The sequence below is a fragment of the Sorex araneus genome, chromosome 2 (genome assembly GCF_027595985.1).
Source record: "Sorex araneus isolate mSorAra2 chromosome 2, mSorAra2.pri, whole genome shotgun sequence".
Taxonomy (NCBI): Eukaryota; Metazoa; Chordata; class Mammalia; order Eulipotyphla; family Soricidae; genus Sorex; species Sorex araneus.
Window position 1 is genome coordinate 64,502,769 of NC_073303.1, and position 14,975 is coordinate 64,517,743.

Sequence of the window (14,975 nt, forward strand, 5' to 3'; positions counted from 1 at the left end):
TGTGCAGTATATTGGTGCTGGTGGAACAGGTATACGACATAGTTTCTGCTCTTAAGGAGTGGCGGTTTCTCTGAGGAAATGAATGACTCCATGAAAACAATTTGAATCCGGGATAGATGGAGGCCGGTGCTGCAACTGGGCAGCCTTGGCAGCTCATAGCATCCTGCTTGTCGGAAGGCAAATGCAAGGCCACATGTGAAGCAGAGAATTTTTGAAATTTTCATTTCATTAAAGAACCGTAATCTATAAGGTTCCAGATAGTTGATTTTTAGACATGTAACGTTCTAGCACATGCCACACCACAGTGTCAACTTCCCTTCACCAGTGTTCCCGAGTCCTCTCCCCCATCCCTTCCCACCCCACCTCCAGTCTAACACCTTGACAGGCACTTTGACGCTTGGTGGTTGCCGTTTAGATCTTATGTTTTCACTGCTGTTGAGTCTATGGTTGGGACATGCATCTCTCCCCCCCTGCACGTTGCCAGTGTAGCTGAAGCCCCTGACCCCTGCTCCCTTAGAACTCCCCTTTCTCATCTTTTTCCTCCCCATCTAAGTTTCTTCCTAGAGCAACAATTTTTGAAGAAAGATACTGCTGTGATAGACGAGCACTGTCTATGGATCTCTGAGAAAACTGGAAACAGTCTAACTCTCCTTTAGCCTAGATCTACCACCAAATACTCTCTTCTATTTCACCAACAGCCATACAGCACAGGGGAAGCCCAGTTATATCTTTGAAACTCTCTTACGTGTGGGATATAGAGAAACATAATAAGAGAATAACAAATAGCCAAAGACAATGGAACCTGAGTTGATCTCTAGAACTAAGTTTACCAAGGCAGGGGGTTCAGGGGATGGATAGGAGGTGACCTAGGGACTCTGGTAGAAGAAAGCAGACATTCTGGCGGTAGGTGTGACATTGTCATCTTGGATGCATGAAACCCTATCATTAACAGTGTTGAAAAAAAAATCACAGTGCCTCAACAAAAATTGAAAGAAAAAAATGTTTTCATTTTTCATTCTAACTAGGTCCTGGGAAGGAGCATTAGCATGAAATGTCTCAGTACACTGATTGGAAAGGCTGTTCCAGGTGACCTCAGACTCGTTAGTGGTTAATATTCAGCTGGGCTGTGACGTACAGCACAAAAGTGGGGACCGAGTTTGATCTAGATGTTAATGTTTTCTTAAAATCTTGTTAAGTAAGAGCTAAATTCATTCATAATGGGATTAATATAAATTAGGCTCTGTAATTAGCTGTCTGAGAGTGTACCTTTGTAAAAGGTTATCTTTAATGTCTCTCTCTCTATCTCTTTTCTATTAATGTCATTATGTGTTTGGGGATAATTATAGCCAAGGGGGGAAATTTCCAATGGTATAAGTACTGTTGCTCAGTCAAACAGAAATGAATGTGCTCCAAATGAGCCACCATGCAGCTAATTAGAAGAGAATTGGGGGTAGACCAGTTTTTGTTGTTTTTGTTTTTTTCAGCGAAGAGACAGCTTAAGGACAATTGTTAGTATCTTGCTCTTTCTGAAGATCATGTATATAGAACAGACACAGAATTTGGCACATAGTATTGAAAAATCGTGCTATTCTGTATCCATGGTAACCAGAGAAGGTAACTCCTTACCCACCGGTTGGCTAGAGCTGTTTTCCTCCAGGAACGGTCATGCTTCAGCAGTGTCCTTCTCTTATCAGGCTTTGGTCATCTGTTCTGTCCTAGTCCTCAGACTGGTCACTTTCCGAAGTCCAAGACTATGTGCTATTCACCTTTCTCCTCCTGAAAACGACAACACCAATGATCAGCTATTAGTCACTGTGTGTGTATTCGTCGAATATGCCTCCACGTTCAGCCTCTCTCTGTTCATTTTTTTGCCTTGACTGCCTGGTTCCAGCTAACCATGTCGAGTCGGCATGCAGCTTCTGCAGACAAGAACAATTTGTTATCCCTACAGCCTCGCTGCAGATCTTCCTGCCTTTCTCCAGCTTTCCTCAGCCTCAGTATCTCATTCCTTATCATTAGTTCAATCCTAATGTTGCTGTCAGCAGGCCTTTATAAAATAAACTGCTATTATATAAAGCTTTGTTAAAAAATTTTCAGGGTTTTAATCTGTCCTCTGGATGAAACACATAAACTTTTCTTCATGCAATGCAAGGCCTCTCCAAGAGAGATGCTTGCCATGTGTTAAATCTCCATCTCTCTTACATCTTCCAGTTTTCTCAAACATCCTATTCCTCTCTGCAACTTCTTCCCCCCCACCCAGCACACATCCACAGAGCTTTTTCATTCAGCAAACTCTTTAGACTTACTCCATTTGCAGCCCCCAGGTTATCTCTTCTGAATCTTCCTGCAGATTTTACCACTGGTTTAGTCTTCTTTGTAATTGCTGCCTTAGCATTCTCCTGCAGGCTTATGCTTCATCTTTATGAAACCGGTGTCTTGTTGCTTTTGAATTGTGGGTTGCATATCTCTGTTCCCTCGAGACCACAGTATCCCTGAGAACAGGCATGAAATAGCAACTCAATCACATCTGTTGCATAGAAAAAATTGGATAAATAGATGAATTTGGTAGCTGGGATTATAAAGTTGTCCTCTGATTTTCAAAAAGAAAAACAATTCTTGAAATCTAGAGATTTGTTCACATGACTAATACTTTAGGTCTCAGTGGAAAAAAATTGCAACGGAAAAAACAAGAAGTCGGAAGGATTCCGTTCCCATTTCCTACAGACACAGGTACCATATGCCCTAATTGCTAATTGTTTTATGAGAGAAACAAGGCTGCACAATCCATAGGAAATTTTTCATGGTGTTAAAGAACGCCGTGAAAGCTGGTGTACGGCTGGCATGATGAATGAAAATAAACTCAGTAATCTAATATAAACTGTCACTTTCTCCCACAGAGAAGAAATATTGTGCAAGCGTTCCATTCCCTGAAAATGCATAGCCTGACGCCGGTGGGGATGGGTGCAGGAACACGACTGGCCTCAAGCATTAATACTGATGCTATCAGAGATCAGGATTCCACAATCACATAAAGGGAATGGTGGGGTCTGGCCGACTCCGTGTGGTTTCTGAAGCTGGGTCTACCTCTGGTTCTCATACTTTCTTGGTAGTGCCTGTCACAGGCTGCATATGCAATGATGTTTGTTCAGTGCACAAGGAACAAATTAAAGGAGCTGTCACTGTGCAGAGTTTAGACAAATAATTTAAAGAGTTGTGGCTATTGTCCTGATCTCTGGATTACTGTATTTAAATGATATAAAATGCTGGGCAGGGACCTTTTCCCTGAAAGATACGTGAAGTGGTCAAGGAAAATGAAAGGGTAACATCAGCCAATGCCATGGGCCCGAGAGGGCAAACTGAGTCTACAAAGACGCTATTGTTTTCGCTCCGGCTAAAGGTATTTTGCAAACGAGCCTTGTGCGATGAGAGCAGCCATCTGCTCTGCCAAGTCTTGCTAACTCTGGCCCAAGACAATGGAACTTTGGACAGAGCCACAGGAATTTCTGAAGTTTCTATCTGGCAGATTCTACCAAGACCCTATCAACTCAAGCAAGGGGGGCTTCTCTTTTATTTTTTTCCACGTAAGTATCCACTGCCCTTTGCGAATTTCCTTTCTTTTGGCAGGGAGTTGGGTGGCATCCAGCTGTACCCAGGGGTTACGTCCAGCTCCAGGCTCTGGCATGCTCTTGGGGGCAGGGTGGTGTCTGAGGGACTCTGCCATGCCGGGATTGATGGCCAGGCATGCACTCAGCTATTGAGATATCTTTCTGTTCTCCTTTTCACGGAAGTCTGTTGTTACTGATTTAATTCATTCAGCAAATACCAGACTCCTACTCTTGCTGGACCGTGTTCTGGAATCTGCTGGGGACGCGCAGCAGGGTTGCTCGTTGAGTTTGATCTCAAGGACTGTGCAGTTAAGTCAGCAAGACCAGTGACGGACAATGAGTCTCTGCTGTGCCTGGGGGAGGAGCACTCTGAGAAGAGCAAGGGGTGTGTGCGTGGGGGGGCGGGGCTGGAGGAAGGAAAGCTCTTTAGACTGGACTGGAAGGAAAGGTGTCTCAGGAGGGGTCCGGTTTCCCCTCATGCCATCCTTGTCTCTTCCATCCACTTGGCTGTCATGGGTCCAGCTCAGGCGACGCTGATGCTGATAGCAGCAGTCCTGGACTGGGATCTCCCGTGTGACTCTGTTTTTCTTATCTCTCTGGGCCTGCTGTGTACCCCGTGCATTTCTACAGAAAAATCAGTTCTTGTGCCAGGCCTTCACAACTTTATGAAACTGCAAAGATGATAAAAGTAGCCACTGTCCCTAGATCAAGGACCCTAGTAAACATCACACATTTGCACACTCACACTCACACACACTCTCTCACACACGCACACGCATAACACACACACTCACTCACATACATGTTGCTGCATCTCTACTTTTTTAAATGCTCCCATTCAGACATGAGATTCTCTAAGTCTTTTCTGGGTGCAGAGCTATGGTAGGTATTTTGGGGGAAAGCAGGAGAGAATTAGAGATAAAAGCTTCCCTCTTTCTTTACTTACAAGACAACATAATTCAGCCACATAGACAGAACACTTCAATTTATAGAGCAGTCTAATCAGAAGCATAAACCAACACATTAATAAAATAAATAGAAACTCCTTAAAAAGTGGTGATTTAAGCCATGACTTGTAGCCTCTCTCATCGTTTCAATATAAATAACCTTGATTACGAGAAAGGAGCACAAAATCTGGAGAGAAGAGTAGGGTTTCATTGTGTCATTGCCACCTTAAATGGGGGAAGACCCTGCATACCAGGAGGGGGAAACACTAGAAAAATTTCTTGTTGATTCAAGGTAACTCTAAACTACTTGCCACATAGCTTCACTGTCTGGGCTTTTCTCTTTTGCATTTTCATCTGGAGGCAAAAAAAAAGAGCCTTTATGATTCACATGTGTGATCTATGGGAACTATGATCTAGAGCAATGTTCCGCCGAGTGGGGCCGAGTCATCCAGCAAGAGCCACTTTCTGTTTTCTCCCTAAAAGAAGTTAGAAGAGGGGGCCCGAGATATAGTGGAGCAAGTAGGGTGTTTGCCTTGCATGCTCCTGACCTGGGTTCGAGTCCCTGCACCTGCCAACAATAATTCCTGAGCACAGAGCCAGGAGTAACCCCTGGGTGTGGCCCAAAAGCAAAAAAGAAAAGAAGACATAGTAGCCAGAGTGAGATGTGGGGACTTTCTTTCTTTCTTTCTTTCTTTCTTTCTTTCTTTCTTTCTTTCTTTCTTTCTTTCTTTCTTTCTTTCTTTCTTTCTTTCTTTCTTTCTTCCTTCCTTCCTTCCTTCCTTCCTTCCTTCCTTCCTTCCTTCCTTCCTTCCTTCCTTCCTTCCTTCCTTCCTTTCTTTCTTTCTTTCTTTCTTTCTTTCTTTCTTTCTTTCTTTCTTTCACTCTTTCTTTCTTTCTTTCTCTCTTTCGCTCTTTCTTTCTCTCTGTCTCTCCTTTTCTCTTTCTTTCTTTCTTTCTTTCTTTCTTTCTTTCTTTCTTTCTTTCTTTCTTTCTTTCTTTCTTTCTTTCTTTCTTTCTTTCTTTCTTTCTTTCTTTCTTTCTTTCTTTCTTTCTTTTTCTTTCTTTCTTCCTTCCTTCCTGAAAAGGAGGTGCTAAGTCAAATAACCTTGGAAACCTCTGGTCTGCAACTTTCAACACATTAGTGAGAAATGGTGCTATGCACCCAGCACAATGGTTGAATCAAACAGTTCTGCCCCAGAAAATCTGCCAATGAGTTTCTGAAATTGGCTATCCTAGAAATCATATTCTTGCTATTCTAGAAATCACAGTTCTCCAAATAAGCCACTATTTTCTTATGACTACTGTGTCTCCATCTCGTGTCTGGGAAGCAGGCCCTGGCTAGCGCTTCGGGCTCAGATGTTCCTGCAGCTGCAGCCAGTGGCTGAAGGGAACAAGCAGGGGCTGACACCTGTCCTCTAGCAGGCCCTGGACTCTCAGAATTCCCCCGATGGCCTTTCCAGCTGGCCTCCACTGGGCGTCTTTTTCGGCTGTCCTCCAAGAAGAGTAGCACTGCTTGCCAGAGGAGTCATGGCTCTGACACATGTGTTTTAGCTCCCCAGGGGAAGCCGACCTAGGCCGAGTCTCAGAAGCATGCAGTGCCACCTGTGCTTCATTCTAATTCTTGTAGGCACCCCACAAGCATGAGATGCTAGAGGAACATTTCAATGTCTCTCTTGGAAAATTGCAACCAGCGGGGAGAGAGATAGTACAGGGAGCAGCACACCTGTGTTGCACACAGCTCACCCAAGTTTGATCCTTAATACCCTGCATGGTTCCCTGAGCTTCACCAGGAGTGATCCCTGAGCACAGAGTGGGAGTAAGCCTTGGCACTGAGGGGGGTGGACCAAGACAGAAGAAAGGAAGAAAGAAAGAAAGAAAGAAGGAAATTAAGAAAGAAAGAAAGAATGAAAGAAAGAAAGAAAGAAAGAAAGAAAGAAAGAAAGAAAGAAAGAGAGAAAGAAAGAGAGAAAGAAATAAAGACAGAGAGAAAGAGAGAGAGAAAGAGAGAGAAAGAAAGAAAGAAAGAAGGAGGGAAGGAAGGAAGGAAGGAAAGAAAGAAAAGAAAAGAAGAAAAGAAAAAAAAGAAAAGAAAAGAAAAGAAAAGAAAAGAAAAGAAAAGAAAAGAAAAGAATTACAACTAACCACAGACCACTAATTCTAGGTAAAATGGCAGATCTAGTGTTGATCTTCCCAACTTTCTTATGGAATGAATATGTGGTATCTAGTATTTTCAGTGAGACAATAGAAATAAAAAGTCAACAGAGATTAAATATCAACTCTACTAAGTACTAAAAAGATAAAGCTTGTTTCAAATGCCTTTAAAAATATTAAGATAAATGAACCATGAGCCATTGATGTTTTTAGCAAAGTTAAAATACTTTTCTTTTTGTGCTGTCATAATTAATGTCTGATAAAAAAATAGTGATTCCAGAACTCTATAATAACTTCACCACTTCAAACACTAACAGTGACACCTAAAGAAAAAAAGACAAAGATGATTCTGATAAGTTTTATCCTGCTGCCTCAGAGTAGCAAACTCACAACTATTTTATCTTAGACTTTCAGGAGAAATGTGAGAAAACTGTGTGTGCACCATGTTACGTCTTAGAATCCTGAAACTGGGACATGGGTCCCAGTTTTGAACTTCCTACTATAAGATAAGAGTTTCCCTCCCTGCCTGAGCAGAGAGCCGGCAACCGAAAACCTCCAGAACCCAGCCACAGTTAAGATCCAGGCCACATTCCACACACTCAGACGAGCTTCACCCATGAAGGAACCCTGAACACAACAGGGACAAATGGAGTCGTTACTGGCGTCTGCTCAAGCAAATCGATGAGCAATGGGATGACAGTGATACAGTGATACTATGAGTTGGCACTGGTTAATGGATTGCAATGGAAATAATGAATTCTTGGATTATAAATAAATATGAACTAAATTTTTGTAATGTATAATTCCATCAGTTCAAAATTTATAATCAATATTCATTTATTTTAATTCTATGTAAATTTTTGATATCCCTTATTCTCACTCCAGTAATGTATTCAGATGAGCTGAAAGCATTGCTATTATATATATCTTTTTAAAGGACAGTGACTATTATATTTCTGATCTTGACTTTTGAGGCACCAATATTTACCACTTATTTGATTCCATTATAATGTTGAACATGAGCACTCCTGTGAATTCACCCACTCCTGTGGTACATGATTCCGCTTCAAGTTCTTGCAGGCCCTAATTTGCTTCACTACAATTATGATAATTGAATCTCAACTTTTCAAATCATGTTTCTATTATAGTAAAAATATGAGTGTGTGCACGCGCACATGTGTGTGTGTGTGTGTGTGTGTGTGTGTGTGTGTGTGGTGAGCATTCACACACCTGCCCAGGTTGAATAGAGGAAAATATCTCCAGTGGGTTTGCAAGTCTGTAGAAAAGGTTGCCTTTGTATTTTGTTCTGCATTCTGAATTTTTAGCCCTTTTGATCTGCATCTTCAGAAACACATTTCTGACACAGCCAGAGAAAAGATACACTCTAAATGAATGGAAGAAAGTGGTTAAGACTTGTGAGATAAATACCTTATGAAAACTGCAAACACTACTGCATGCAGTATGATGGTCTCCAGAGACCCTAGGTTATTCGCTTTGGAAGCAAATAACCAGAGCAATAACCCCTCTGGGACAAAGCACATATCAGAACTAGCTCTCCAAACCAGGACTGTACAGCCAATTAGCAGAACACTTCACCCCTCTCCCACCCTCTTATGAAGAGAAAGTATGTGTGTGCGTAGAGGGGCAGGGGAAGAGTTTTCCCAAGTGCCTCTGATAGTGTTTGCAGAGAAATCAACTTTGAGTGTTTGCAGTTCTTAGCACAGATGGTTTGTGGGAATTTTTTTCCTGAAGCCAATACATTTCCTGAAGCCAGACATTTTCCGTTTCCAAAGTGACAATCCTAACGGCAGTGCTGTCCTCATTCTACAGATTTAAACTAAACTGTAAGTGTGAGAGAGATAGTACAAGGGTTAACATGCTTGTCTTGCTGACCCAGGTTGATCCCTGGCATAGCATGTGCCATGTGCCACCTCCCCACCCGCTCCCCGGCACTGCCTGGAGTGAGCCCCGATGCTGCCCACAAACACAACCATAACCAAAATAAATTTCATTGTAGATGGAATTTATATTCCAGACTATTATATTTTTTTCCGGATCCGTCTACAGTTACAGTTAGCATAGCACAGCCATCTACTCTTTCCTTACAGGTAGTAGTAGGACAAGGGCAAGTGAACCTGGACAGTTCATTTTGCAGGCAGGGCAGTGCACTGGGCATCAGTGGTCCAGGGCCATGCAAGCATCTGGGTTAGACACTGATGCCACTGCCTTCAAGTTCAATTTAAGAACTGTATGTATCAACTTCCACCCATTCATTAGTTAGAATTCATCGCTCTCAGTGGTCCACTTCCTCGGAGCACCTCAATCTTCATGTACCGGGAAAAATACTGGGTTTTTTGGTAACGGCTGTTTAAACCTCAAATGCATTCAACATAAGCCAGCCGGAAAAGCGGAAGAATGTCAATTTTATCTTTTGTGGCCAGATCCCTTTGGTGTTGATGTAGGATGGAAGTGAGAAGAGTTAAGGGGCTGGCATCTGGGTGAATAATGGGAAGTGATGTAAAGGATGATGCCATTGAACTTCAGACTCTTCAATCACACAGACAGTCAGGATGTTTGCACATACATTTCCAGGGAGAACATTGGAAATTAGAACACTCAGTCAAAGAAGCATCTAAAATCCGGTGACTCATTTTCTCTTTCATTTAAATAAAAGTTCTGAACACAAATATGTGGTTTCTGTACATCTAAATATGGCACTGGGAGAAGAAAATAGATTATCAAATTACATAATGAAAAAATAAGTGAGTGATAACTAGCAGCTTGTCAAAGATTTCCATGTCTGAAAAAAAAAAAAACTGTTGATTTAGAATAACCTTTCAGGTCTGGGCTCAGTAGGCAAATTGCTGTATCACTGAAAAGCAACTTGCCTGGAGGCAGTTTATTTCATTTGTTTTGTTTGTTTTTTGAGCCACACTCAACCCTGCTTCAGGCTTACTCCTGGCTATCGGTTCAGGGATCACTCCTGGTGGGGCTCCTTGGGCCAATTCTGGAAACACAGATGGAACCCAAGTTGATTGACTGGTTTCAAGGCAAGAGATTTACTTGCTGTACTCTCTCTCTCTGACCCCTAGTTCACTTAATTTTTGTTTGCTTACTTTCTTCATCTGTAAAATGGGAATACTGACAGCATATTTCTTCTTGGAGGATATTTCTGCTGAAGAGTGGAATAAATGCATGTTTATTTTTGTTGTTATTTTTTTTTTTTTGCTTTTTGGGTCACACCCAGCAATGCTCAGGGGTTACTCCTGGCTTTGCACTCAGGAATTACTCCTGGCAGTGCTTGGGGGACCATATGGGATGCCGGGGATCAAACCTGGGTCGGCCACATGCAAGGCAAATGCCCTACCTGCTGTGCTATCGGTCTGGCCCCCATAAATGCATGTTTGTAATGTCTCTTTTAAAAGTGCCCCAATCATGGAGACAGATCAATAGGTGCTAAGAATTGTGAAGATGCAATAGGTAAGTATTATTCAGAAAACTAAATTTGCAGGATCCTAGTATCTGCAATCCTGTAAGTTTCCAAATTTTGTGATGATTATTTTCATTGTGCAAATGAGGAAGTTAAGGGATAGGGCAGCCAAGTAACTGATCATAGGTCACATAGTCAAAAGTGGCAGAACTGGATTTGAATCCAGAGAGCTTGGCTCAGAAGCCTGATGTCTTTGCCTTCGCGTTAAGGGGCTGATTCAAAACATTCCATTTGTATGTTGAATTTAATGTTCTTGTAACTTTTAGACAGATTTATATAGGCAGGTTTTATTTTTTGAATCAACCATGCTATTGGGTAGTTATATTAAAATCAGTCAAAAGATTAACCATACGTGAAAGCTCCAGGCAATTGTATAAGGTCATGGCGAGAAAATTAATCCTGTAATGCTCCTGAATACTGATCAGGCATATTAAAGTCATGCAGAGGAAATAAAAAATAGGAACACCTTTCGAGTCTTGGATCCAGGAGCCTTATTTATCGAAAACCAATATGATCACACTTACATCTTCCTTGGAAATATTTTTCATCTGTTTTTCTTCTTCACCAGACGCTTTGGCTAAACTACCCTTTAGCCTCTTTGGCTAAACACCATGTTTATCACCTTATGGACAGATAACTGTAATCATCTGTTTATTTTTCTTTCATAACTCTGATCTCATTTAAACTTTTCTTTTAGAAAGCTTCAGAAGCAATTTGCAAAAGCTTTTTAAAAGCAAGTCTTATATTTTATTCTTCCATCATTAAGACTTTCCATTAATTCTTGCATTAAATTGAAGATGCACTGTCTGATTATCAAGGTTGTAAAAGAAATTTTCTTTCTTTGAAGGTAATATTAATATGGTTGATTTTAACATTTAAAGAGTTATATATTGTAAAATTGTGATAAGTAACTATCAGCGTAAAATAATTTAAATTAAATTCTACAGTAAATCTTATAGGATTTAACAAGGTAGTTGGTTTTTTTTTTTTTTTGCTTTTGCTGTTTGGGTCACACCGGCGATGCACAGGGGTTGTTCCTAGCTCTGTGCTCAGGAATTACTCCTGGCAGTGCTCAGGGGACCATATGGGATGCTGGGAATTGAACCCAGGTCAGCCACATGCAAAGAAAATGCCCTACCTGCTATGCTCCAGCCCCTTAACAGGCTAGTTTAAAAATTCATCTGGAAACTAGAAGACACAAGAACAATAGTTATTTTTAATATAATGGGAGATGTCTCCCATGAATTAAGCAAACCTCTAATCATAGATTTTAAAACTGCTTGATGTTTCTGAAAAACTGGCATACATCTATTGAACCAAACATTTTTTTCAGAGCTGCAATACATACATTAAAGTTTGGTCAATGAAAATGGTCATATTTTGCATCTGAATGGAATGTGTTCACTTAGCAAATGATATTGTGCCAGACTGTTCATTGGGAAAAATGAACTATTTTAATTGAAGTAGATACAAAACTACATGTTAGCTGAGTTAATGAATCAGAGGAAAATTTTAAATATTGAGTCAAAGAAATAATACAGGCGATAAGGTACTTGTTTTGCATTCAGGTGACCCCCTGAGCTTAATCCAGTCCCCACTCCCTGCAGCAAATGTCACCAGGAGCTCAGGAGTGATATCTGAGGACAGAGCCGAAACTAAGGCCTGAGCACTACTAGGTATGACTCTCAAATTGAAAAATAATTTAATTTTCTTTGCGGGGGTGTGGGGATGGGGCTGGGCCGTATCCTGCTGTGACTTGGGTTTACTTCTGGCTCTACGCTCAGTGATTATTCCTGGCAGGCTTGGGGGACCTTATGGGGTGCCAGAGATCAAACCTGCCAGAGATCAAACATCTTACCTGCTGTACTATCTCTCCAGCTCCTTAATTATGAGGAGATGCATTTATAAATTGGCAAAGATACAAATTTCCTATAGAAAAAAGTCATACTGTCACAGGTGGCTTATGTGACGTGGGAAAGAGGGAGGACTTCTCCACCTGGTGACCCAGAAAGTGACAGGGAAATCTAGGACTCCTGGGGGTCCACAGGGAGTCCCCAAACAGTCGAGTCCTCCTGTCTCCCCAGCCCAGGAGCCAGCTGTCAAGCTGCCCCTGACGTTGACTTATTCTGCAGGGCCTAGTTGACTTACTCTGCAGGTCCCCTTATTCAGGGGACCATGGTTGCAGGCTGGAGCTCAGCGTTGCTCTTGGTCGGAAAGGAAAGACTCTCCTAAATCGGCCCATTGCCTTGACTTCACAGAAAAGAATTTCAGGGCGAGACCAATAGTGAAGTAAGACAATTTTATTTCGAGGTTATGAGGAAGGGGAGAGAGAGAGGGAGAGAAACACAGAGAGAGAGAGAGAGAGAGAGAGAGAGAGAGAGACAGAGACAGAGACAGAGACAGAGACAGAGACAGAGACAGGGAGAGACCGAGACAGAGAGAGAGAGGGAGGGAGGGAGACAGAGAGACAGAGACAGAGACAGACAGATAGGCAGAGTCAGAGGTAGAGGCACAGACAGGCAGACTCAGAGAGAAGAGCTGAGACTATCCACCTCAGGTGGAGATGTGGGCCAGCCCAGAGTGGGGAGATACATGCTCGCTTGCCTTTGCGAAGTTGGTTCTCTGGGTTTTGTCCCAAGGCACCCACAGGCAAGGCTCTCTATCTAGATAAGAGTCTGTTGGGGTGGTGTTGTTAAGGGAAAGAGCTTCAGACTTTTGGTATCCACCTTCATAACTTATTACAACCCTTCGTTTCTGCCTGAGCTTCTCTCTGAGGGACTCCTGGCTTCTCCCAGGCCAATACTGGAGCCAGTTAGAGTCTTATCAGACTTCACACCTTGTGCCTACACTGAGGGTTTGGCAATTATGCCATTAGCTGCTGGGGGGCTAGTGACAGAGTAGCTTGCTCAAATTCGATCTTGGTTTTATTTGATCCCAATAACTCATTGCCAGAGCCTTCCCTACCACACCTACCTGCCTGCTTCCACACTGTGCAGATTACTCTACCACAATTAAGTTCAAAGTCAAGAAAACATAGGAAGAAAATGTTTTCAACAAATATTCAAAAACTGAATATTATTCAACTTTTAATGCGGCTATGGGTAAAGTGAAGGGTATGCAAATTAGTTCCAGAGTTTTTAGAGAAATTTGGCAGTTCTATTAAAACAATTTATCTACCCTCGAAAAATACTCCCACTCAATCACAAAGTGATTATTGCTTTCTTAACTGGGAAGATTAAAAATTGCTATCCACCTAAGGGTGGCAATGATCAAATTATGGTAGCCATATGAAATAACCATGCAGCACTTAAAACAACTAGAGATCTATATTTGTAGAAGGAAAACTATTTCCAAGAAATTTAATTTCAAATGTCAATGATTTTTAAAATGTTGCTAAACTACATAAACAGCATGATGCCATTTTTTAAATTTTATTTTTTTGGCAAGCATGACATAACTTTGACAAAACAAAACTACCTTTTTTTGGGGGGGGAGGTAGATATTCATAGGTAAATGTATAAGAAAAATTTCTCAGAAATACAAGCCCAATTCTCAGTGTTAGCTTTTCTATAGCAGGTATTGAACAAGGGAGGGAATTATTAAAATGCAAAGTGAACCCAGTTTTATGTATATTCTTAAAGTCAAATATTTTCATGTACTGATTGTGAATGAAATATATTTTGCAAAAGTAAAACTGGAACCCTTGAGCACAGAGCCAAGAGTAGCCTTGAACACTGCCAGGTGTGGGCCTAGAAACAAAACAAAACAAGGAAAATGGGAGTAATTAGCACCAGGTGCTGCATTTCACTGAATATTTAGTTGCTCCTGCTCTTGAGTCCTATGTAAAGGCAGGAGACCCTGACCTTTATCCAGTTAACTTCAGTGGCTATTAACATTGCTCAAAATAATTCCATAGTGCTCTTTATATTTAATAAAATCATCATCATCATTCGTTGATCGTCAAATTTCTCGAACAGTCTCAGTAACGTCTCCATTTGTCCTAGCCCTGAGATTTTAGAAGCCTCTCTTAACTTGTCCTTCCCAAGGATGCTGCACTGGAGGCTCTTTCAGGGTCAGGAGAATGAGACCCAGTTTGTTACTGGTTTTGGCATATTAATACACCATGGGGAACTTGTGAGGCTCTCCCATGTGGGCAGGAAAGTCCTGGTAGTTTGCCAGGTTATCCCAGAGGAGAAGAAGACTATAAGATATCGCTCTCTTCCGGAAGCTTGCTTTTAAGTCTCCGGATGCTGGCCGTGGATGGGATTACATGGTGCTGGGGGCAGTCCCTGGGTGTGACTGCCTAGCTACTGGGAAATGGGAAATCTGGATGGAGCAGACCCAGTCCCAATCCAAGCAGGCTTGAAGGTCTCAGCCCCGGGTCCCACACACCTGGGTTCCTCTGCTGGTACCTTCATGCATGAGGCTCGTCCGAATGTGTAGAGAGGGGCCTTGAGCATGGCTGTGGCTAGGTTCTGGTGGTCTTCGGCCACCGGGAGCTCTGTTTGGGTTGGGGAGGGAAGCTGGAGCCCATCCCCTCCGAGGGGACTGGGGGAAGACAGCTAGGTGCGCAGGCAAGATACTCTCTGTATTCTAATAAAATACACTTCAATATTATGTTTTAAGTCAAAAATATATTTATACTATACAGTTTCACTTTAAAGGGTAGAGGGAACTTATATCTGGCAGTGCTCAGGGTTGATCCTGGCTCGGCACTTGGGATCACTTCTGGAAGTGCTCAGGGGACCATATAGGTGCTGAGGATCAAACCTGGGTCAGCTC

General features: G+C 42.1%; 1 long non-coding RNA gene across 1 annotated transcript in view; it reads right to left on the reverse strand.

Moving 5' to 3' along the window:
- Nucleotides 1-965: 965 nt before the first annotated feature.
- LOC129402332 (uncharacterized) overlaps nucleotides 966-14,975 on the reverse strand; it is a 54,186-nt gene continuing 40,176 nt past the window's right edge. Inside the window, exons 2-3 of the long non-coding RNA XR_008628632.1 lie at nucleotides 2,307-2,492; nucleotides 966-1,776 (exon numbers count right to left, since the gene is read on the reverse strand). This is a non-coding gene — a long non-coding RNA (uncharacterized LOC129402332). The remainder of the gene's footprint in view (nucleotides 1,777-2,306; nucleotides 2,493-14,975) is intronic.